Source organism: Suricata suricatta, chromosome 2 (assembly GCF_006229205.1).
Source record: "Suricata suricatta isolate VVHF042 chromosome 2, meerkat_22Aug2017_6uvM2_HiC, whole genome shotgun sequence".
Classification (NCBI taxonomy): domain Eukaryota; kingdom Metazoa; phylum Chordata; class Mammalia; order Carnivora; family Herpestidae; genus Suricata; species Suricata suricatta.
In genome coordinates, this window is record NC_043701.1 from 174,092,728 (window position 1) to 174,117,414 (window position 24,687).

Genomic DNA, 24,687 nt, shown 5'->3' on the forward strand with positions numbered 1-24,687 from the left:
CAAGATGCCTTTGATGCAAACCTTCATTCAGGCCAAAGCTGGTGCTGATGTCCATCTAAGGTGACTGGGAGTGAAGATGGAGTGATTTGAGAGAGAGAGGGAGGGAAAGAGAGAGAGAGAGAGAGAGAGAGAGAGAGAGAGAGAGAGAGAGAGAGAGAACAAACAGGGGAGGGGCAGAGAAAGAGGGAGGTACAGAATCCAAAGCAGGCTCCAGACTCTGAGCTGTCAGCACAGAGCCGAACGCAGGGCTTGAACCCACGGACAGCAAGATCATGGCTTGAGCTGAAGTCAGATGTTTAGCCAATTGAGCCACCCAGGTGCCCCAAGGTGGAATGATTTGGAAGCTATTCTTTCTACCTGTGGGCCTTGCTCTTTCCATCTCTCCCACCTACTATCCTTCCCCCCCCCCCACCTTAAACTTGAACTTGGTGGATGGGAGTAAGAATTCAAAATACAGCTGAGGATGTTTAAAGCTCCGTCTTCTGAATTGCAGACCCGCTGCATGTCTCTCCGAAGGGCAAGCGCATCTTCCTTATTCTCCTAAGAAATATATCCTTATCTAGTCAAGCCTACTTCCCTTACTTAGGGTCATAAGCAGGGTTCTAAGTTAGACTTCGCCCCTGAGCCCGTCTAAATCCCATTGGTGGCTGTGAAGACTCTGGCAGCTGGAGTGGCTCACGTTGCATGGAAAAGTCCAGATTTGGGTACTTGGGAGGACTGAACATTTCTTAGCATTCTTTCCTCATGAACTTCAAGGCTTCCTTTGTCATGGTGTTTTACCAGCAATGTACTTTTTGGGTATTCTCTTTGGTTTTGGTCTCATAAATCTCTATCTAAGACATTAAGTTTCGTTTTTAAGACCAGGCAAAGAATTTCTCACCCCCTTCCCTTATTTGGTGGGTGAGTTAGAGGACATGGGGAGGATGAGAATTCAAACTCACTCCATGTTAACTTTCTCCTGAAATTAGGGGACTGTTTCCAAGTATAATTCCTTTTCTTATGACAACATTTTGACTTGTAGGGAACCAAAGAAATGTTCTGTTGCTGCGTTTGCCAAATTACGTTCTGGACACATTAACTGGTACAGGTGGTCAAGTAAATTTGAGAACTTTGCGTTAAAGAAAGCTGGAAATGTGTCTCTGCAGAGTCTCGGAGACAGCAGATCAGAGTGCTTATGAGTGTAGACTCTGGAGCTCCTGTGGCCTGACTCCTGACCCCACCACTGACCGCCAGGTTAATCTCTCCATACCTCAGCTTCCTCGTCTGCAAAATAGGGCTGGAAACGGGCCATATCTCTCAGGGCAGTTGTGAGAAGTACTTGAGTTTATACGTATGAAGCCCTTATAACTGAACCTGACACAAAAGAAGCACCTTGTACAAATTTGCTTATAGTAATAATTAGTGGTATTTATGACTATCATTAAGTTTTCAAGGGGGAAATAAAAGAGTCAGCCTTCTCCAACTTTATTCATCCAATAATTCATTTTCTTCTGCCCGGGAGAAACAACCTTGAGCAAGAGAGGGTTTGAATGCTAACTGGTCAAGAAGAAAAGAATTGCATTCGCATCCTCTTAATTTGGGCTACTTATTTGTTGCTCCTGCTTAGCTTTACTGGGTTCTTGTTAATTCATTTTTTGCTGGTTTTAAAGATAAGATCAGAGCACAGTTTGGGGAATATCCCATAAAAAGACTAAAAAGATTACATTGTTTATCAATTAATCCCTGCAGGTTTTCCCAAAGTCTGAGAGGGGGAAGGGAGGGGACAGACATTTTGAGAACACAAATCTGCAAATACAATCACCCTCCTCCTTCATTTGTTTGTTCACCAAATGTTGGTTGAGTGTCTACTGTATGCCGGGGATTATTCTAGACGCTGGGGGTACAGCAGTGAGGAAAAGAGACAAAGCTCCCAGCATTCATGGAGTTTGGGTCCTGGCGCTCACAGACATTCGGGTAACAGAAACCAGTAAAAGCCACAATCAAGTTCCTTGCGTGTCTCTAGATTTCTGAATCCATCTAAAAAAAATAAAGAAACAGCAAAATCAGTATCTCTAAATTTTAGTGAATTTTAAGGGACAGTTTTTAACAAATTAGTGCTTATGACACAAAATAAATAGGAAAAAAGTTTGTTTACTCTCTTTTAGAAATAACTTCCAAAGGGGACTTTTTAGGCTCCTACAGGCCTTCCCATTACCCACCACCTCATCCCACCTCAAACTTGTGCTGGGTCCCAATCTTAATTAAAATTTGATCAACTCATCTGCCTCTTTTAGGATGAAATCATGACGTTCCTTTATTCCTTTTAGCCTTAGCTCAGAATAAACCTCTTAGACTTTCAGTTTGTAACTTACGTAAACAAGAATTTTTAATTTAGTGACCCTATCAAATAGTGTATTAACATTAAAGAGATGTGGTTGATTTTTTTTTTAAGATATGCAGTATGTATTTCTGGCTCAGAGTAGACTCAGGCCCTGTGAGAAGACAGAGAAAAATGTACATAATTTTTCAAATATTTTGACTTGTGCTTGTTCCTCTCATCATCAACACTAAAATATAATACTTGACGTCTTTGAAAAATTTAGGATCTCAGAATTACAACTTTTAGAGCTAGGAGTGGGCTTGGAGACCCCCTCACTGGACCCACCCCTTTTATAATGGGCAGAATGAGGACCAATGAGTCTTTTGACTGAAACAAAACACTTTTCATCAGTAGAATATTTTATTTAGGGTCTACTTATAATACTATCCTTGTATCCTACCCAAACTTCTTGTATTGTACATCAAATCATCAAAGTGTCAGTGCGCTTGCTAGAAATAAATAAGTAAAGGTTAAGTTTAAGAATATTAAGTTTAAAAGGCTTTCAAACTGCTTATTTTTAATACAGTTTTTAGGCCTAATCCTCTTCTCAAAAGCAAATAAACTCAAAACAAAGAATTCCGGCTATTTTCTAGATGAATTAAGAAAACTAAAGGGAATAAATGATATTCATTTTTAATTATTTTAATATTAGTATCCAAGAAGGGCCATATTTTAAACTCCAGACACAGGTTTCTATATACTCAAACGAAGTGAATAGATAATTAGCCGATTGCCCAGTGATACTATTTAGCCTTGAATTATTGGTTAATAAGGCATATTTCCAATCACTGTCTAGTAAAAAGATTGCTTTAATTCATGATTTCATTAAACATTAAAAAGTCTTAGCTTAAATTTCAAAGTGTGACTTCATGTCTCCAATATTTTGATGTCCACATGGAATTAACATAAAATATCATGGATGATGGGAAGGTCAGTAGGATTTGGGGATCCTTTTCTCAACGGTGAACAAGATTTTTGAATAATTGCTTATTTACTCTTGTTTGGCTATGCGACCTTGCTGTGCCTGTTTTTTGTGGAGAGCAAAGGTTATGTATAATCTCTGTACGGTATGTAAGGTAGGAGGTGGAAGGAAGAATAAATATGGCTTTGGAAAGGGATACTAGATAAAGTCGCAGCAGAAAGGAACAGAAAAAAGACAGGAGTCTTCAAGCAAAGAAGGGGGAGTATCAGCTAGAGTTTCCCCAGGCATGGATTTCTGTGGTCTTCCATACCTAAACTTTTTGCCTTTTTAAATTCTACTTTGGATTCAGAATAAGGTCTCTTAAAGAAAGTTGCTTCCAGGTGGCAAATTTTTTCTGAATATTTATCTAGTTAATGTGTAATGTTTCAGAAAAATATATATTACATGTAAATATAATATATACATAGTGTAATATAGGTATTATTACATATATGCATTTACATAAATATATTAATATTTGCATTTACATAAATATATATTTATGTTTCTTTTTTTAATGTTTTAATGTTATTATTTTTGAGAGAGAGAGAGAGCACAAGTGGGGGAGGAACAGAGAGACAAGGAGACACAGAATCAGAAGCAGGTTCCAGCCTCTGAGCTGTCAGCACAGAGCCTGATGCCGGTCTCGAAACCACAAACTGTAAGATCATGACCTGAGCCGAAGCCTGACGCTCAACTGACTGAGCCACCCAGGTGCCCCAATATGTTATATTTTATATGTTTATTCACATATTTATATAAAGTATAAATTTTATATTTACATAAAATAAAATATATTCATATGACTATATTTAATATATTTTATATTCACATGAATATATTATTTTTTGTTTCTGTAAAATATATAAAGTATATAAATATGTATTAATATACTTATATGAATATATAAGTATATATGTATATGATTTAATATAGAATATATTCATAAATATACACATATAGAATATATTTATAAAATATACATATAGAATGTATTTATAAATATATACACATATTATATTTATATAAATATATTTTATATATTTATATGTGAATGAATATAATGCCTATAAAATATAATACACATAGATGTTTAAAACATATATAAGCAGCACATCTATGTCTGGTAGTGAAATAAATTTCCCCTAAACAAAATTAATTTTTTTTAACATTTGTTGTTTGTTTTGTTTTGTGTTTTGTGTTTTTGTGTGTGTGTCAAATTTGCTAACAAGGATTAGGTAACTAACAGGAGAGTGAAACTTGAATATGTCAAAAACCCTGAAGGTCAGATGTGAATGGCAAGTCTAGGAAATATATCTTGAGCTTCTGTTTATGTATTTATCTTTTAACCTTTTAAAGCTAAACAATATAGGGCAGAGATTCTGAAGAGCATGGGGATGTACTCTTAGGAGGACGGACTTTTTCAAGTGCACGTGCCCTTCGGTCGTCTCTCCCTCTCCAACATTCTGCCAGATCTCTATTCCTCCCCAGTCCTTCTGTGAATGGGGAGGAGGAAGAGGAATGAGTGAATGAATGAATGAACCAACCAGCACAGAGCGCCTGCCTCCCCACACATGCATACTTGATACACACATATTTTCCTTATCTGTTTTATTGCGGGTTATTCAATATAAAGTAGGAAAAATATCTAGAGACCAAACTGTTCACTTGGAAACGCATTTTTGATCGGTTGATTAATTTCACAGTTTTACATTTTTTAAACAAAGGAGTCCAGGGATATATAGTTCACCATATATTCCAGTCTAGTAACGTTTCAGGAAAGTAGCAATCTTATTTAAGAACTGTCTTCAGAGTCAAGTAGTTTCACTTTTCAGAGGAACAAAACTCTCCTGGGCATTTGTGAATGTTCCTCTCAAGACTGTGATTGTCACACCGCACCAGGCTGAATTCCTCTGAGCACTGAGAAGCGAATGTTAACATTAAAACGTGAAAGATCTTTCTTTCCGTGCTGTGCCCTTCTCCAAATCTCCAAAGCATTTGTTTTGTAAAATCCTAAGTGGAAACACATTTTGGTGCCATAATTTCAAACAAACCATCTCTTTTTGAACTCTGCAGCCTTGATGCATTAACACAATAGCATATCAAGTTCACAAAATTTCAGATAAACCACGTTCAAGCTATAAAACAACCCCCTAAAAGTCTTAATTTTTCCCACATCTCGTTTCCTTTTCCCACACTACTTTAAGAAAGCCCAGCTTTGGTATCTCTTGGGGAGAAGAACTGTGGCAAATACGGGCATGGCTGGATACGGGCTGGGTATCTACTCACAATTTAGTGTAAGTTACCCTTCCCAGGCACCCTGACAGCGGAGGTGAGGTCATCTTGACCACACTCACCATTCCGTGAGGCACTGAGGAGGCAGTAGTGAGTGAGCGAACACTCCAAGAAATAAATAATTGACTTAAAATTAACTGTCGTTCAGACAAGAATTCAGTTCAGCCAGCCTTTTTTTGCAACCGTCTTCTGAGATAAAGAAAACCATAAAGATGTAAAAGCATTCTGCCTAAACTAGTAGGCTCAGAACAGTTAAACATTGCCACGTTGCTTTTTAAAGTCAGTTTTAAAATATTTAATTTAAAATATATACAGTTCAGTTAAGTTCGTCTCTTGGAAATTCAAGTTGATGATGATTTGGCTAAATATGACTGCTTTTATATTGAAAATAGCAGCAAAATAGAATAGCTTGAACCTGAATAAATAAAATGGCCTGAAAACAGCCCAGAACTTTGCAACCAGGAGTGAGAGAACCCAGGAGAATTCCCCTTCAATCAGGTACCAGAGTATTTTCTTATTATACAAAGGCTTTATAACTATATTATAGAAGCTTAAAATTTAAGTTAATATAGACATTCCTTAGAGGGAAAAGGTGCAAATACCTAAGGGGGTGAAGAGAAAAATGATTTATTCTGTTTTTCTAGCATTGCTAGTTTCCAGGTGTTCACCTTTTGATCCGGCCACAGGCAATGATTTTCTGAAGTGATTTCTGATGGTGTCTGACATCATTTATAGTACTCTTGAACAATCTTGTAATGTGCTAAATGACACCAAATTAAGTGAGTTAGTGGCCAAAAAAAGAGTCCAGTAGGCCCCTGGGTATCATGAGTGTTTTGCTACTTGCTGCCTCTTTTATTCACTGCTCAGAGGGAAGGAATGAAGTTTTTTTTTGTTTTTGTTTTTTTGATACTCAAATACCTCAAGTGGTGGATTTGGTGGAGAGCTATAGCAGATCTGGGATAAATCTGAAAGGATTCAATAGTGTTAAGCATGTGGAAGCTTAGAAGTTGATAGGCTATGTCCTTTTTAGTCATCCATTCGCTCATTCATCCAGTTAGTCACCAAATACCTATCAACGTACCTCTCTCTGCAACGTATGACAAAATCTGTTGTTGGGAACTAGAGATGACAGAGACTGTGGTCCTGAGCCTAAGGAGTTTATTATGGTCAATAAGAGAGATGGCAGATACAAATGAACTGCCTCAAAGGTAGGATAATGTATTGATGTATGAAAGAATGTCATATATGAGTTCAGAGGAGGGAGAGATTTCTTCCAGCTGATTTGATCAAGAAAACATTCATTTATGCATCCACTGATTCAACACATATTCTTGAGGATGATTGTAAGCAAGCTACAGATAAAGAGTCTGTTAAAATTCATTATCTGAACATTCAATAGATACACGTTGAGGGTCTACTGTATGTCAAGCACTATTCTAGATTCTGAGGGCTGTTTGAAGAACAGGCCAAGCCCTTGTCCTCACAGAGCTTACCTTACAGTAGGGGAGGCACTCGATAAACAAGCAAGTGTAAAATAATACCCTTTTAGGTAATTGGTACTATGAAGAAGTAAGATGGTTTAGATGACAAAAAGACACGAATGGTCATTGTAGACAGGCTGTCACAGGCAAGCTCTGGAAGAGAGGAGTCTAATGGATGAAAGAAGCAGACCATGGGAGAACCCTGGAGAAGAGTCTTTCAAGCAGATGGAGTGGCAGGTATAAGCACGTGTGAGAGGGAGGAGCTTGGAGTTCTCAAGGGACAGATCGGTGGCCTGAGCAGCTGGAGCAAGGTGGCCAAGAAGGAGCGGAGTGGGGGTCAGGTTGGGCAGTAACAAGGGCCAGGCCATTTGGGGCCCTTGAGCCCACATTTTGGTACCATGGTTAATCTGTGACTTGAGAAGCCACTGGAAAGCCTCAATCAGAGATGAGACGGTGTCTGAGTTTAAGAGGGCCCTGTAGTGGTTCAAGGAAGAATGAAACCAAGGAACCATCTAGGAGAGGAAGGCAGCAGTCTGGAAGAAACATGGCACCAGCCTGAAACCCTGTGGTAACTGCTGGCTGGATGAGAAGCGATTAGATTTAGAGTCATTTTCAAAAAACAGAGGATAAAGCTTACAGCTGTGAGGCGGGATAGAAAGAGAGGAACCAAGGGTAACTCCCAGGGGTTTACGCCAGAGGAATAAGATGGATTTTAGCATACTTGATGGAGATTAGGAAGATGAGAAAAAAAGACTTCGGGGAGGAAATCAGGAATACTGGTTGGGCATTATATTTGTTTCCTATGGCTGCTATCACTCATTACCATAAGTGTAGTAGCTTTAATCAACGGAAATTTATTCTCTTACAGTTCTGGAGGCCAGAAGTCAGAAATCAAGATGTCGGCAGGGTCATGCTTCCTCTGGAGGCTCTAGGGGGAAGCCTCTTCTGGCTTCTAGCGGCGTCAGCCTCAGCTTGGGGCTGCGTAATTCTACCTCTTCCTCCATCTTTACCTGACCTCCTGCTCTGTGTCTATGTCTTTTCTTTTTCTATCTCTCATAAAAGAACATTTGTCATTGGATTGAGGACCCACTCAGATACTCCAGATGATCGCATCTTGAGATCTTTAGCTTAATTACATTGGCAAAGAAACTTTCTTCTAAATAAGAAAACGTTTACAGTTTCTGAGGGTTAGGATGTGGACCCATCTTTTTGGGGACCACCATGCAACCCACCTTAGGCATATTAAGAAAAAGATGCCTATTAGCCATCTAAATGGAAATGTCAAATAGTAATTGGATAGAGCATTTAGAGCTCAGGGTAAAGGTCAGGTCTGGAGATATACATTCGGGAGCCATCAGCATATAAATGTATTCAAAGCCCTGAAGCTAGATGGCATTGTCTAGGGGGAGGTGAACACAGAGGACTCCAGCACTTGGGGGTCTGGTAGAGGAGCTAAGGAGGCTGATGAGGAACTGACAATGAGGTAGGAAGAAAACTGAGAAAGGTTAGTAGCCCATAAGCCAAGTGAGTAAAGCATTTCAAGGTGAAAGTTGTGACCAGCAGTGTCAGACGTTGCTGAGAAGTCTAGGAATATGAGAACAGCAGATTCATCACTGGGCTTGGGAAGATGGCGACTCTGATGTGTGTCCCTTCAGAAGAGTGGTGGGGATGAAAGCCTTAGTGGCATGGGTTACAGATAGAATACGAAATGAGGAAAAGGGGAGTGTTGGTCAACTTGTCCCAATCAAAGAAATAGTGAGGCACCTGGGTGGCTCAGTCAGTTAAGCATCCTACTTCAGCTCAGGTCATGATCCCGTGGTTTTTGAGTTCGAGCCCTGCGGCAGGCTCTGTGCTGACAGCTCAGAGCCTGGAGCCTGCTTTAGACTCTGTGTCTCCCTCTCTCTCTGTCCCTCCCCTGCTCATATTCTGTCTCTCTATATCTCTCAAAAATAAATAAACATTTAACATTAAAAAAAAAAAAGAAATAGAGTATATCATGAGAGAAGTGAAAGGTAACCAAGACTTGAGTGGATGGTCAAAGAAGGATTCCAGAGGAACAGACATATAAGCTGAGGCCTGAAGGCTGAGTACAAGTTAACCAATTGGAAAAAAAAAAAAAAAGAAGAAGAAGAGTTTTCTAGGCATAGAGAACATAAGACGTCAGCAATAAGTTTTCAGTAGGGCAGTGATGTGAACAAATTTGTATTTCAGAAACGTTACTCTGGTCAATGATGAGCAGTGAATGAATTAGAGACTGAAAGCAAAAATAGGGAGTCATGCTCCAATTCAGGTAATACCTGGTGGCAGCCTGTCCTGGGAAAGGGATGGTAGATAAGGGTGATATTAATAATGCTTAACAATCAGTGCTTTAGGACCACTGGCCAATCAAAATGAACGCTGGCTATAACACTCCCTCTAGCTGTGGTAGCATGTACACCTGACATTTGCCTGCCTGTACATGGCAAAGAGTGAATAGATCCTAGAGAAATTACAGGTTAGTGTTGACAAAATTGTTTCATCAATTAGATGAAAGAAATGAGAGAGAGAGAGAGAGAGAGAGAGAGAGAGAGAGAGAGAGAGACAAGGGCTAAGGGTGATCCTGGCAGAGGGAAGATGACAGTGTTTAACAAGGTAAGGAGTCAGGAGGAAGTGTAGTTGGGGGAGGGGGAGGGGTGAAGTTTTGAGTTCCCTGTGAGTCAAGCTGAGATTGAAGATCCTTTGGAGACATGCAAGTACATATGTCCGCTGGGCCAGGGGGAAGACTGACACGGATGTGAGATATGGATTTGGGAGTCATTAGCCAAGAGAAATGGCAATAGAAGCCAGAAAAAGGAATGAGGAGGAGAATCAAGGAGTCAGAAGCGAGGGAGACCATCTAGACAGAGGAAAAAGAGACTTCAAAGAAGTTGGGGGGATGCGAAGGGAGTAGAAGAGGGCAGATAAGTAGGACAAAAGCCAGGAGGAAGCATTGTCAAAGAAGCAAGTGGAAGGATGTGTGTCCAGAAGGAGGAAACGGTCACAGAAATCAAGCGCTGAAGAGAGGTTAAGACAGAGAAGGAGGGAAATATCAGACCAAGATGGTGGAGCCACAGTGAGGTCATTGATAAGCTTGGGAAGAGCCCTTACAGTGTAGTAGTGGGGCCGGGGGCTGGAAATCAGATGGTGAGAAAGAGACCTATCGGAGGTGAGAAACACAGAGATAGTGAAGGTAGAAGCTCTTTCAAGTTGGGAAGTTGGGGAAAGAAAACCAAGTTGTATCTATAAGGGAATGTGGAGCAGGGGGAGACCTGAGCTGGTTTAAGTGCTCTCTGCACCCCATACTTTTTATGCATAGAAGGAAAAGTGAATAATTAAGAGGCTGAAGACCCTGAGAAGCTGGGAGAAGACAGGATAGCCCTTGGACAGGAAGAGAACTGCTCCTCCCTTGCAACTAAAGAAGCCAAGGATGATTGCCAAGATAGATGTGAAAGTTACATGGCAGATACTGAGGGCGTCACTATCTTGTGCTTTATTGTTTCAGAGCCATATTGAAGAGGAGCTGAGTCTAGGTGGATGAATCAGACTTTGGCCCCCATCCCTCTGTTAGAACTGCTCTTGTCAAGGTCACCATGACCCCCAGTGTTGCCCAAGGTTAATCCTCAGCCCTCATTTTCCTTATAACATCATTTGACACAACTCATCATTTCCCTTTCCCTGAAACATTGTCTTTCCTCGCTGTATCAGGTATATTTTGTGCATTACCTCAAACTATCTGGGCCCTGCTTCTTCCTCTACCCATTGCTCTGGGAAATGACTACATGAAGTTTTCAAGCAGTCTTGTGCATGTGTGAACCGACCGTGTCTTGCCTCTCTTGCTTCCTGCCCTGGGGTTTTGCCAACACCATGGAGTTAGACACCCTAAAGAAACCAGGTGGAACTGACACATGCATGATCCACAAGAGCAGAGGAGTTAACATTCCTCGGAGCAATCTCTGACTAACCAAAGAGAGGAGCCAACGAGTAAATGCTTTTTCCATTCTTTCCTGAGCAGACAGTTTGGAGATGCATTTCATAAGGCTTTTGTGAAGCTTCTCCCAGACTGAGTCATCCAAATAATTTTCCCCCACTCTTCTGTTTATCCATATGCTTTACTCCTGCTTCATGGAGTTCGCATTCCAAAATAAACCACCTACAATAGGCCTTTTTATCAGCTTCTTCTTTAAGGGAGGCTAGGCTAGGATTCTTGATGGAAGGCGGAGGTATAAACAAACCTAAATGCATAAATGAAACAGCCCTGTCCCTTCACAAACAGAACTTGGGTCTAATTTTAAGCAAACTCATCTGTAGCTGTGTAAGATGTAGGGCTTTCTAATGTGCCAGGGAGCCCTTCAGGATCTCACGACATGTATTAAATTGATACTTAATGACTCGAGCTTCTTATTTATTCCCCTTTTCCAGGTTTTTAAAAGCACTTCACAAAGGCCAGGCCACTCCATAACCTATATAATTATTATTGCCCCCATAACATTCAAGTGCCACAAACAACTTCTGCCTGTATCTACATCCAAGGGGTTATCACCATCCTACTCACCATAAGCAATGGGATTCTTATTCTCATATGGCTAGTGAATGAAATCCAAAATCCTACCTGGAGGGTCTGCTTCCTAGGATCCCTCTTGATAACAGAAATCTTGGCCTGTGTCTTCAAAATACATACCTGAAACAAAAGCTTATGGTAGGTGCCTTATTTTGAGATGTGTTCGCCAGCAATCAAGAGTTAGGGATAAGGATAGGAAAACAGGGGAAGAGGGAAAAACTGTTATAAATTACTCAATCCTGCAGGACCTTCATAGAAAGCTAATGAAACATGTTTCCCAACTGTTCACTCAGGAAAAACATTTAACCATTCCTGACTGGTAGGATGATTGGAGATATCCCCGGCAGAGTTGCTAGAGTTACCCTCAAAGATTTAAAGCCGCAATGCTAGTGGTGTCCATTATATCCCTGGGCATTCCACCTGTCTGGAAAAATGTGATGGACCATGGTAGACGCAGACAACATGACAGGTAATGATGGTGTTCCCTTCAGATACTCTTAACTCTCTCTTCCTCTTTTGTGTATTCCATCTCACATTTTGGTCTGTTTTCGACTCTAACACCCAACACCAGAAGTTCTTCTTTGGAGGATGGCCCTTGGGTTACCAAAAGCAGTGTTGTCTGCAGGTAAGAAGAGCTGCAAATGCCTAAGAGTTTATTTTCTCCATGAAGGTCCCAACTATGGGGCAACTGATCTGGTCCGTGGGCCAAATGAACAAACGTAATCTGAAGGTCGCATTGTAGAGGTCTGAAGTTCTGGACCAAGGTCTTGCCTTCTGTGACAGAGAGCCACCTATCACGTGTAAATTAGCTCCTGGAGGTGCTCCTTGGCCCTTGTAGAGACTGAGCACTTGACTGTGCTATGGGACACCAAATGATTATGCACATGGAAGTCATAATCTAGATACTGTGTCATAAAGCTGGGTGGTCACAGTAGCAATCCATTGTTTAATGGAATGGTACATTTGAGATCAGGACAAGCGCATTTGGGATTGTGTCTGGAAGACACAAGTATATTGTGTAAATGTGGTATTCACCTTTGCTCCACCAGCCCCTGTCCTTCAACACACACCTATGACAGCATGGGGTGGAGGTGTGGAATGTGTGATCTGCTTTCAGGAAAAAAAAATGCAGGATTAGTTCACAAATGGGTTTGCATGATATATTGGAGTTAGCCTAAAGTCAGTGGAGCAGGAAAATTCCTCCAGCGGGTACAGCTGTAAGCCTTGTGCTTGACTATTCAATTTGCATGGAGGCAGAATTGCCCTGACATATGGATATTCACAGACTTTTTGGCAGAAACAAATAGCTTCACTATGTGTCAGGAGTCTCAAATGAATAAAACCAGAAGATTGGAAGCCCAAAAGTCTGGAAGGATCATGTGGATGGACCTTTGGAAATGATCTCACAGTGATGTCCACCAGCTAGAATTCACTGCAGTGGAAGGAGCCGAGAGCTGACTGAAAACAGCTGGCCTTGTGCCTTCCAGCAGCCTCTTTCCTTGGCCACCTGATGCTGTGACATGTCAGTGAACTGGGGATGGGTGTGGGGAGGGGGAGAACACAGTGGCAGAAATGGATTCTAAGCATGGGACATGTAGCATAAACTTCCTCTCATCAAGTCTTACCTCGCTACTGCCATTTAAACTTGATATTATCTATCTCTTTCCACTAGCATAGAAGCTCCATGAGTGTAGTTATTTTTGTCTTTTATTCATCATCCACCACCTAGAATGATGCCTTGCGTGTAACACGGTTCCAATAAATGTTCACTGAATGAATGAGTGAATGAATGATTGAATGATGTGATTTGTTTATGCAGCCATCAATAGCAAGAGGGCAGTCTGGGTGGGAGAAATGACTTAAGTGGGGACCAGAAGGCAAGAATTTACAGACATTGCTTAAGGAGTAATTATTTTTTCATTTAGAGTAATTGACTTGCAGGCTACTTTTTCTATAGAACTTTCAGGAAACTTCATTGTATGACAGCTTACAATCTGAATGTTTTCAAAGGGATGAAGGTGGAATTAAGCCTGTAGTAATTTCATCTTGGCACATACCAAAACTTTGTCCAACTTCAGAAAGGCTTCCAGAATAACTCCTACCACTTTCTGACTGAAAATATGGTGTCATTAGATGACTAAATTGGACAAAGTATCCTGCTACTAAGGGAAACCTATCTTTTTCTTATATCACTCAGATTAGCTAATACCATTTCTCCAAACATGGTAATTATTCACTTCTCCACATTGTCTGGGCTGATACTAGGATACTAATAATAGAAATTTAATAAGGATAATCAAAATAATGTTTAGGGTTAAAAAGATTAAAAACAGAAAAGAAAAGCCAAGCTTATATAACTTAACTGTTTCCCAGAATCCACCAGTAGATGATAGATGTGATAAGCCATGGGAAACTCTTTATGACAGCGTCTGTCAAATGTTCTATGGCTTTGGAACAAACAGATCTGTCTTATATTTATTTTTACTCAGGAACTACCTCATCTTCAGCATTGTTCAAAAATACCAGGTCAGCTTGCATTCCTTGCAGAACTACATTTCAGTCAAAAATTTAGCACACTGGCTCAAGACCCATCGTCTGGTAAGAAGCAGATTCTATGTCCTCTAGGTTGGGTGGTGTTTCTTGAGTTGAGTTTGAGAGCTTGCTGGCCATCTTGAGGACGACGGGATGGCTGAGCTCCTGTAGCTGTGCCTCTGACGGAGGCTGTACCTCCAAACTGTCTCCTCCTCTCTGGGCCCTCCCCCTGCCTGACCCCTTGTTTAACCCAGTTAGTTAATCCCCAGGACTCCTGAGAAGACTTAACACATCTCCCCTTCCATTCTGCTTTTTGCAAAGCCGGGAGTGTAAATGAATGTTGGCAACAATCAGTTAATCACGGGGTTATTTCTTGATGTAACTCGAGGGCCTTCCAGTAGAAACATCACCTACTTATTACTAACTGGCTTTATTGTTAGTCACAGAAGTTGTTGAGGCTTTTGACAGCCTAGCTGAGTCAGAAGTACGGCAGAATAGCACAGAAAAAGGATGATAGGTAAACTTCTAACATTTCTCCAATAGGAAAAAGTGCATCTAATCACTTTTATGGCATTGAATGGAAATTGTTGCAGCAGCAGCGTATCTGTGTATCTGTGTACACCACACAAATTCTTATGTACGTTTACTTCAAAGGGAAAATTCATGTCATTGTAACGTGCTTATTGGTTGGTATGATTCTCTTTACTTTGGCTAAGGCCCTAAAGAACAAAGGGTCATCCTTCTGCAGTGAGGAACTGTCGGGGGGACCATTCAGTATGGAATCATAATTTCTTTCTGCAGCTAGAGCACTTGTGCGCATTTTCGCTTGGTTACGTAAGCTACTTTGGAAATGCAAAAGTGATTTGTAAAGGCAAATTGTCCACTGTTGTTGCAAAGGACCCCGTGGGGCAAGCACTTGGCTCCTGCTTCCTGCCCAAGCATTTTGAACAGAGACCTCCAAGAAGATCTCTAACATTGACAATCTGATTTTGTTTATGGGTTTGGTTTGACTGTGACACAAATACCTAACTTTTCTGCGATTCCATTCCTATACCTCACAGACTGGAGGCATTTTTCCTAACTGATAAATATCCACATAGGGTTTTGTTTATCAGTCAATTGAACAAATTGAAAATCTTATTGGTTACTCACCTACTTATTACTAACTGGCTTTATTGTTAGTCACGGAGATATTGTTAGTCATGGACACACACTCACACACACACACACACACACACACACACACTCTCGTGTCCATTTTAAAGCCTTAATGCTAGAGGTGAATTCAATGATTTTGTAGTTCAATTAATTTATTTTGCAAATGGGGAGACTAATTCCAACAGGATTTAAATTATTTGCCCAATGTCATAGAACTAAATGGCCATAAAGTCAGAATCAGGACCCAGGCTTCCTGACTCTGCTCCAGTGGTGTTTTTCTCCAATGAAGTGAAAATGGAAACAATGACCTCAGATGACCTAATTCTTCAAAGAGCCTTCTTACAGCAGATGTTAGAAGGTTAATAAAGATACAAGCATTCATTCCCATAATTGCCTCTCCTTTTTCATCTCTGCTTTTGGACTTATTTAAGTAAACGTCCTCGGCACCCATCAGACTGTGGTTCAATTCTTAGGTACTTTTGGTAACAGCATGCAAGGTTTAGAATTTAAGATATATGAGATCCAGAAATATTTCTCTGGCAAGAGCCTTTTGTAAGAAAACATAATGATTTTTGATGCAATAACGGTTAACATGGCCTGCTATCAAACATGATGACATGCTAATAAATTTCTACTTAACCATATCATCCAAATATTCCATTTTCTCTGCAGAACAGGGCACATTTGTATTCATTTTGGCCATTTGAAAAACATCAATAATTCTGACTGTAACATGCTCAATTTCCCTCAGTCACAGAGTTGATAAGTATTTAAAGGTAGAGGGTATTTTGGGGGGTGGGGAGGGAGGCCGTCCTCAAAGCTTAAATGTAAACTTGATGGAGAGGCAGAAAGAATATTAGGATAGATGCCAAAAAGCTAAAGGAGAGTTCGTGGGTGCACAGATATTATTGTCCGTCACCAATCATCGGGTTGAGTTTACTTATCAAAAGTAAAAGAGTGGGGCACCTGGGTGGCTCTGTGGGCTGAGCATTTTGATTTTGGCTCAGGTCATGATCTCCCAGTCATGGAACCAAGACCCGCATCTGGCTAGGCACTAAAGGCAGAGCCTGCTTGAGATCCTCTCTCTCCCTCTCTCTCTGCCCCTTCCCCACTCACACACATGCTCTCTCTCTTTCAAAATAACTAAACAAATATTTAAAAAAATAGAAGAGAGGGGCCATTTTCATTCCAGGAATATTCTACCCTTAAACTTCAAGCAATAGAATGTATGGTGGTTGTGAATTTAAAGGTCTTGGTGGCAATGTTCTCAGATGCTATTAGTTTTGTTCATACTAGGCTATCTTTGTGATTGCTGGGAACTTTCCAGGAAATGTAGTATTTAGGAATTTTAGTAGGTCTTATCTATTTTCTCATGAAAGAGCAGATTATGGTTATTTCTTCAGGCATGTGTGTTACATCCTTCCAAAAATAAACTACAGAATTTCCTGTTATGTAAAACATATATATTAAAAAGGGAGAAGAATCTGTCTCCAGCTAATGTTTTTCTGCTCATACTTGTACTTTTTTCTGGGCATTCATTCCTTTAGTTATATACTAATTAATTCCAAAAAAAAAAAAAAAGACAGTTTACCATCAACTATGCTCTTCTTTAGAAATAATTGAATCTATATTTTATGAAGACCAGAACTTGTATAATAAAACAAGAATCTGTAACAAACCAGAAAGACTGACGTGAGTTAGATTTTGGAACTAGTCTTGGAGACAGTTATATCAGAATATCTAGAACACATTTTAGCACAAGACTCTAACTCCCATTTTGTGAACGGAGAGGCCCTCCACATGTCATTAATTTTCCTGAAAGACACTTCTTGCCCTAATATTTATTTCTATAGCTACCCACTTTTCCCCACGGGTCAAGATGCTGACTTTGTTAATAATGTGGAGCCTGAGAATCTTCCTTATAAAAGAGCACCCTGGATGTTTCTAAAGCAGGCTGAAGATAGAGAGGCACTAGCCACGGGAAATAGTCTCCTAACTCTTCTGCTAAAAAAAAAAAAAAAAAGTAAAATAAAAACAAAAATTTTCAGTGTCACTGAATTTTGAATGATTTTTCTATTAAAAGAAGAAAAGGACTATAATGAAGCACAAGAAAAGTGTCTACATAGTCGTTTATACACGGACAAAGCAGCTGGTTGAAAAATCAACACTTCTGATCTTTTGTCTACATAGATCCAAAATGTCACTTTGCATTACTGATGTCTTTGAAGATTTGACTTTTTCCTACAATGTTTTCTGAGTTAGCAAACTAGACACAGATTTATATATACAATGGGAAGACTCTCCTAAAGTGGGCGCTGTGACATTAGATGATACAGTCCCGTGGTGGACCAGAAGACTATCTTATACGGAGCAGTTGCTTGAATCGGTCCTTTGAGATCCTGATACACCATTTACACCTACAAAAACTTTTATTTATCTGAACGTCAGATGCAGACTTCCTTGCCATTTTGGAGAATTGCTTTACAGCGTTTTCAATAATTGCTATTGTGATATTTTTTCCAGAGTGTGTTTTAAAATCCTTCACAAGGAGGTAAGGCAATGAGACAGGTCTGCTCCTGGTGCCTTGCCCTTAGGTCTTCAGGGCAATTCTGTGACTGGAGCCTCAGGGTCCAGACCCAAAGCAGGGCTGGTGCACGGTAGGGAAGAGGAAGTGTCTTCAGACTGGACTTCCTCATGCACTTCTTGGACTCAGATCACAGCCCTTTTGTTCTATCCCTTTGGGACTTGGTAACCAAGTCTCATTAATTTCACCTCTGACTTAGAAATCCAGAGAATGTGAGTCCTTTGTGGTTTCAGACATCCTGGTCTGTAACCGTGGCCACTTAGGTTGATTATAGCCTGTTCCCAGAAAAACCAGTTGGATAGCAAGGGATATTAACACACATGACAACAATGACGATGGCGGTGATGCTAGCATCAGGAACAATAGGGAAGTAGAAATAACTTACAGCATGTTTACAATGTGTCTGATGCTAAGTACTTATGTATATTATCTCATTTAATTCTTACAACAACCACATGAGGCCGATTTTAGAATCCCCATTTTGCAGATGATGAAAAAGGAGATTAAGAAACTTGCTCAAGATTAAAAAAGTAGTGAGAAGCAGAGTTAGGGTTTGACCAAGAGAATGTTCTCGAGTCCATGCTGTACTCACTTCTCTGTGCTGCCATAACCTAATCTTAAATTGACTGACAATAAATGGACCTTATATTTGTGTTGCTAGTAGCATTGATTTTATATGATCTCCACAAGAGCTGTGGAATGGCTATAATGATGCCACTTTTAAAGCAACAATACCACAAAATACTGTAACTATTTCGTGCAACCCTGTAGTGAGAAACTGCATAAATCTTTAATTACTTATATTGATATTCTTTCTACATCGAAGAAATCTTTTGCCCTAGTCCCAAAATGTTAATAGATACAAAGATTTTTCAATTTGTCTCTTTGATTTTGTTTGATGGTAGCTTTAAAGTTATTGTTTAAAAGCCCTCCAAGGTAATCTAGTGGAAAGAGTAAGCTTACTTGCTCAGGAAAACTAAAGGCCATTCAAATCCTTCAAAGAAATTTGGGACAGATGTGTTTTTTCTTCATCTTCTTCAATGAATCCAGAGGAAGAAAAATGTATTTTATTTCTTGTGAAATGCATTTGCCTGTTCATCTCTGTATGTGGGACTGTCAAAGTTTATAAGTTTGGCAGTGTTCTAACGTGGCCATTCTGTTCTCCTTTAGAAACTTATTAAATCTGTATTTATTATGAAAACCAGAACATGGTAGAAGATGTTTTTTTCATCTTTTGACATTTACTTGTTGGTTAGTGTTTTTATGTCATGCTAGATCTCAAACCAGAATGACAAAACATCCAAGACTTAAGTGCTTCCAAAGCTTATTTGAAAAGGGGGAGGCACGGTGGATGACGATGTCCACCAGTTCTGCGCAGTGTTTCATCTGGGAATCAACAGTGATGTGAGAGCCGTGAATGCACTCCTTGGGGTGATGTAGGGCTTTCAGAAGGGGAAAACGAATGGATTACCCTTTTTTCAAGGTTTCATCTGAAATGATGCTACTAACCTATCATACACAAGCTCCATGAAATTTTTAGAAGTTTGGATGTGGTCTAGGCTGGAGGCCAGTGGGCAGACTGGATGGCATTTCCAGTTTCCTCTTGGATCCAGGATCCTGAGAGGCTTTTTCCCAGGTCATTTCCTGGAACTCATGAAGCCCTACTGGCCTGCCAACACCACCCATTCCAATCTCCCTTGATTTATCAGGCAGACCCCCTCAAGTTCCAATTTTAATATCCCAGCTTTTCCTAATGATCTAGATATTCAAAAGAGCTTCAGAGTTGACATTAGTTGTGTCCTAGTGTGTTGGAGAAGTTATTCCATTATCTCCAAATTATACAGGATGATTGGGTTTAACCATCTCTAAGAGGGTTTGGCGAGGTTTTAATTTCATTCCCTTGTGATCCTTGATGGTATTTTTTTCATTAAGAAGCTTTTTGAGTTAGAGGAAGTGGTTCATCATGTAATTTCTATTGGGGGCTCATTTTAACTTCCTTCTTATCAAAAAATCCACCTTTAAATAAAGCGATTCAAGAACCATAATTATTTATACAAAATATGCATGTGAAGCAAATCATAGTGGTAGATGAGATTTAAAATGTATTCCATACCTTCAGTGTTGGATAAGGCTCCCATCTTGAGGTACATCTCTTCAATCCACGAGGCTGATAGGGCATAGTCTTGAGGAAAGCATGGAAGCAGAGAAAGAATTCTCCATAGTCATGCACGAACATTCATATAATGGGGGAGAAAGGGGGAGTTCTATAAACACTTTCCTATACTCCCTACACTTTAATAGGCTGAAGTTTCTCATGCCCCATTATTTTCCTGTTGGGTTCAGGAGAAAATAACTATTCTACAGACAACTCACAAAAGAGTGGCCAACAACTACACTTACACAGAATGCTTTTACACATTTTTTTGCAGAACCCATAACTTGAATGAAAAGCCCTTTTTTCCCTTTGCTCCACTGTGATGAGAACAGTTTGTTTGACTCATACCAAACCAAATCAAGTATTTCTGTGGGCACAAAGAGGAATGTGGAGCAAAGAAAGATTTTCTTCCTTAAAAAAGAATATGTGCATGGAAAACAAAATTGCTTCAAATTTCACAACATCCTTACCATTAAACATTGAAGGCAGATTCGGGTCAGTCCAATTTCCTTTGCAGATATTTGACTTTAAAAATCACATATTCAACTTTTAAAAATGGATTTGTGTGAAATGATATATAAAAAAATCCCATGATATATAAGTCATGATGAGTTTCAGCTTATGTTTAATCTCTTCCTCTTCATCTTTAAGAGATGCAAATTGCCTTCAGGCAGTAGCAGAGATGTCCTGCCCTATTTCTTCCAAATCAGCCCCTAAAGACATTTACATTAGAAACTCGGACTGACGCCCGAAATAAATGAGTTTCTTCAAAAGGCTGGCTGCCCCCTATCTAGGAAATTAAAAGTCATTGGGGAGAATTTTATTTTAAAAAAGCAAGAGCAGATAAGTACACAGTTCTTCGGCTCTCAGCCCAGCCCTACAGTACATTTTAGAATCTCGAATGACTGATCCTGTTAACTATGTGGCTAATCTTAAGAGGGAGAGCAGCAAAACTTTTTCTAAAGGACCCAAGTATCATACTCTCCCAGTTGTTCCAAGATCTCAGCTTTGTGACTGTACTTATTCAAAGAATGTCATCTATTTGCTCTTCTCTTCAAGAATAGAACATTACCGATGCATTTTAGATTAGATTTGATTTGATTTGAAGCTACAATAATTCCTCACATGTCTTGGAGAACTAGCTACAGATTTGGGCATTAGAGTTAGAAGAGATTCTCTGTTCTCTTGCCCTTAAAACAAGGACAACATCATCGTACCTACTTTCCCACAAGGCCACTGTGGGCACTGAAATTATGGAAAATCAGGTAATCAAGGTGTAGACTGAGACTTTAATAATTGTCCAGGCCCTGTTGCCCCGCTCAGCCTTGCAATGTCACAACTTGACATCGTGACCTAAGGAGAACAGGTGTCCCCACTCTTATCACGAAAGAATGACATGCCCAACATCACGGAGTAAACACGTATAAGAATCAAGATGCAAGCTTGATGATTTTTACTTTCTCCCCCATACTCTTTACTAAGGCGCCAGGAAATTCCTTTATGAAACTGTAAAGTGTCTCACAAATGTGAGATATTATATTATCGGACCCTTTAAACCTTACTCCTGACCTTCCGGGGCCAAAGCCAGGTAAAAAGGGGAAATCTTGGAAAGCTAAGCCAATGGACTTCTAATAAAACAGTTGAGGAGAGAGGCCACACAGAAACAATAGGAACATACTGGATATTTGGAGCAGAAAACTCAGCCATTCGGCAAAGATGGTCATTAGTCGGGGAAAGTAATGAGTAGACAGTCAGAAGAACAAGGTGAAAAGGTGGCTGAACTCTCCTGCTCCTTAGGAATGCAACTCTGAGCACGTACTCCACCTCAGCTTCTGTGAGGGGGAAGGTCCAGTTATTTACTGCGGTAAGTTGCTTGATCATGCTCTTCTTTTGCTTGAATAACTTCCCTGTCCTTTTCCCCATGTGCCTACCTGCGTTTCCTTCACCTTCCTTCACCTTTCAAATAAACTACTTGCATCTGAATCCTTGTTTCAGAATTGGCTTCTGGAGGAACCCAAACAAGACACATCTTGCTGAGGGAGATCCTTGCCATCTTGGGGAATAGTGGCAGCCTGTGGGAGTAAGACCAGAGACCAATGACGCTAAGGAAATGAAGACCAAAAAAAAAAGGAAGACAAAAAGAATCTAGACCCATGAAGTCTCACTATGGCTAAGAAATTCATGGAAACGGTAGGTCAGGGCCTGCTGATTGACAGCAGACTGGGTCCAGAAGATATCAATAACAGAAAGCAGTTGAGGAACCACTGTCCAGGCAGTCAGGGGCCACAGGCCAAATAAGATAAATAGAGAGAACGGGCATCAGACCCTTAATAAGGAGGAACTAAATGAGGTACCTGGGTGGCTCAGTTGATTACGTTTCCAACTCTTGATTCTGCTCAGGTCATAATCTCATGGTTCATGAGATTGAGCCCTGTGTCTGACTCTGTGCTGAGCATGAAGCCTGTTTGTGATTTTCTTTCTCCCTTTCTCTGCTGCTCCCCCACTCCTGTTCTCTCCCTCCTTCTCTCTCTCTCTTTCAATAAATGAATAGATAAGCATTTAAAAAAAGAATAAGGAACTAGAGCCCTGAGATGAAAGGTACTCAGGGACTATTTATACCTTTCTTAATAGAAAGTTATTCCCAAGGACAGGTGGAGTCTACAAAATAAAGTTGCTGGCCATGGTGACTGGTGTCAGGAATACTGGAGTAGAGAGAAATTCAGCACTAATTAAGACAAATGTGATGTTATTGGGCAAGAGTTAATCCAACCTGTCATTCTATAGACGAAGGACTGAGGAACAGAGAGGATGCATGTCTTACCCTGGTCAATGACACAACACTTAGAACTAGGACTCAAATCTTTTTGACCTCTCCATGCTGTCGAGGCAAATGATCAAGCCAGAATTTTGATTCTTAGTCTTAATAGTTATTTTGAAAAGAGTTCGATAGAAATGGAAAAAGTCAAATTAAGTCTCAATTTCCTCCAAAGTGTTGGCACCCACATAGAGGGCAGACTACAAGGTCTAAAGTCTACCTATTTTAGAAGATGTGTATAATAAGCCTAATGGGAATGCTGCTGTGAGTTTTAATTACTATTCATTAAGGGCACAGATGTGGTCTGTTAAATGAAATACTCTAAATGAATTTCATGATAGTTTTCCCAGGTTATAAAGAAATGACAAACTCTTAGGAACCCAATTATTTTGATCAATGCTGATGCTGAATAATTATTACTATTATTATTATTATTAACAACATTATGTTATCTGTTATATGTAATATTATGTATAACATATATTGCATAATATCACTATGAAGTATTAATAAATAATAAATATTGTATTGCATTGTCTGATCTCTCTTTAAATCCAGGTAAAAAAAAATATTTACTGTTGAATTAAAACAATGCATCTTCCTAAGTTCTAAACTTGATTTCAATCACGAAGGCTGTGAAGAATTAGGCTCTCAGAGAACTTCAGGAGCAAAGATATAATAGTCTCCCCAGCTTCCTTCCTTCTCATAAGAAGCACCAAATACTTAGGGATTTGTACCTCTGAGGTACTTTGCTCTGATAAGCTCAGACTCCCTTTTGTGTGCTCTTTTCAAATATCAAAAACTAGCTCTAGAGAAACACAACTTTGGTCTTAGTGGAGCTGACTTAAAGTTGACTACCTGTGATTTCTCAAACACACACACACACACACACACACACACACACACACACACACACACTGATAGAATTCTTTGGAATATTTAATAAACTTTGTAACAATATTACATGTGTCTCTCTCTGTAGTATGTAGAGGCTGGAGACTAGCTAGTTATAAAATAGGATAAGAAAATAAAAACTGGATTTCTGGGAATGAAGGACTGATTTATTTCCAAACAGTAAATGGTGAAAGTGGACAGGGCCATTAGTTCATTTAGTTCAATGTCCTGTGACTAAGGAGACTCAGGCCAGAAAGAAAGGATGAGCCAAAGGCCGCCCAGCTCATCAGTGTGAAGCCAGGTCATCTGAAACTCAGTCTGCGTTCCTCTCCCCAAGGCCAGCAAGATGGCTTCCGTGTCCTGAGGAATGAGTATGCATTGAATCCTTTACGGCCATTCTTTCTTGGTCCACAGCACCTCTCCTAGACTAAACAAAACAAACGCCACGCACATGAGAGTCCTCTTGGGGAGAAGCCTGTGTTTGGAGAAGAGGTGCCAGTTCTTTCATCCTTGTTGAAGTTGGTCTGTAGAGATACCCAGAATCAAGAAACAGCTGCAGTATGGAATGCTGAAACATTTGTGAAATCGTCATGATGAAATGCAAATGGAAGCATTTTGCAAGCTGTCCTTCACCCTTATCATGAGCCCCGCTGAGGAGGATCTGAATGTCAAGTTGCATCTTTTCAACCTGAGGAAACGATGGTGGGGACTCCATGTCCAGGAAGCAGTTCATCAGTTTCATCTCCTCAGACTCAGAGGATTTTCTAGGTGCAGACAGGCAGATCAAAAGGCGCTACAGGCTGCTCTGGGTTATTTGGCAAAATGATATGATGGATAAACAGCTTTCTCTTTCCACTGGAGTGTCTGGGAATTGAGG

The 24,687-nt window shown here is 40.1% G+C and overlaps 1 long non-coding RNA gene across 2 annotated transcripts; it reads right to left on the reverse strand.

Moving 5' to 3' along the window:
- Positions 1-1,440: 1,440 nt before the first annotated feature.
- Positions 1,441-12,501, reverse strand: LOC115273790. 2 transcript variants are annotated; one of them, XR_003900954.1, is made up of 3 exons: positions 11,724-12,501; positions 6,284-6,375; positions 1,441-2,016 (listed from the first exon to the last, which is right to left on the reverse strand). It is a non-coding gene; the product is annotated as an uncharacterized LOC115273790 (long non-coding RNA). The 2 variants fall into 2 exon arrangements; XR_003900953.1 differs by lacking the exon at positions 6,284-6,375.
- Positions 12,502-24,687: the final 12,186 nt, after the last annotated feature.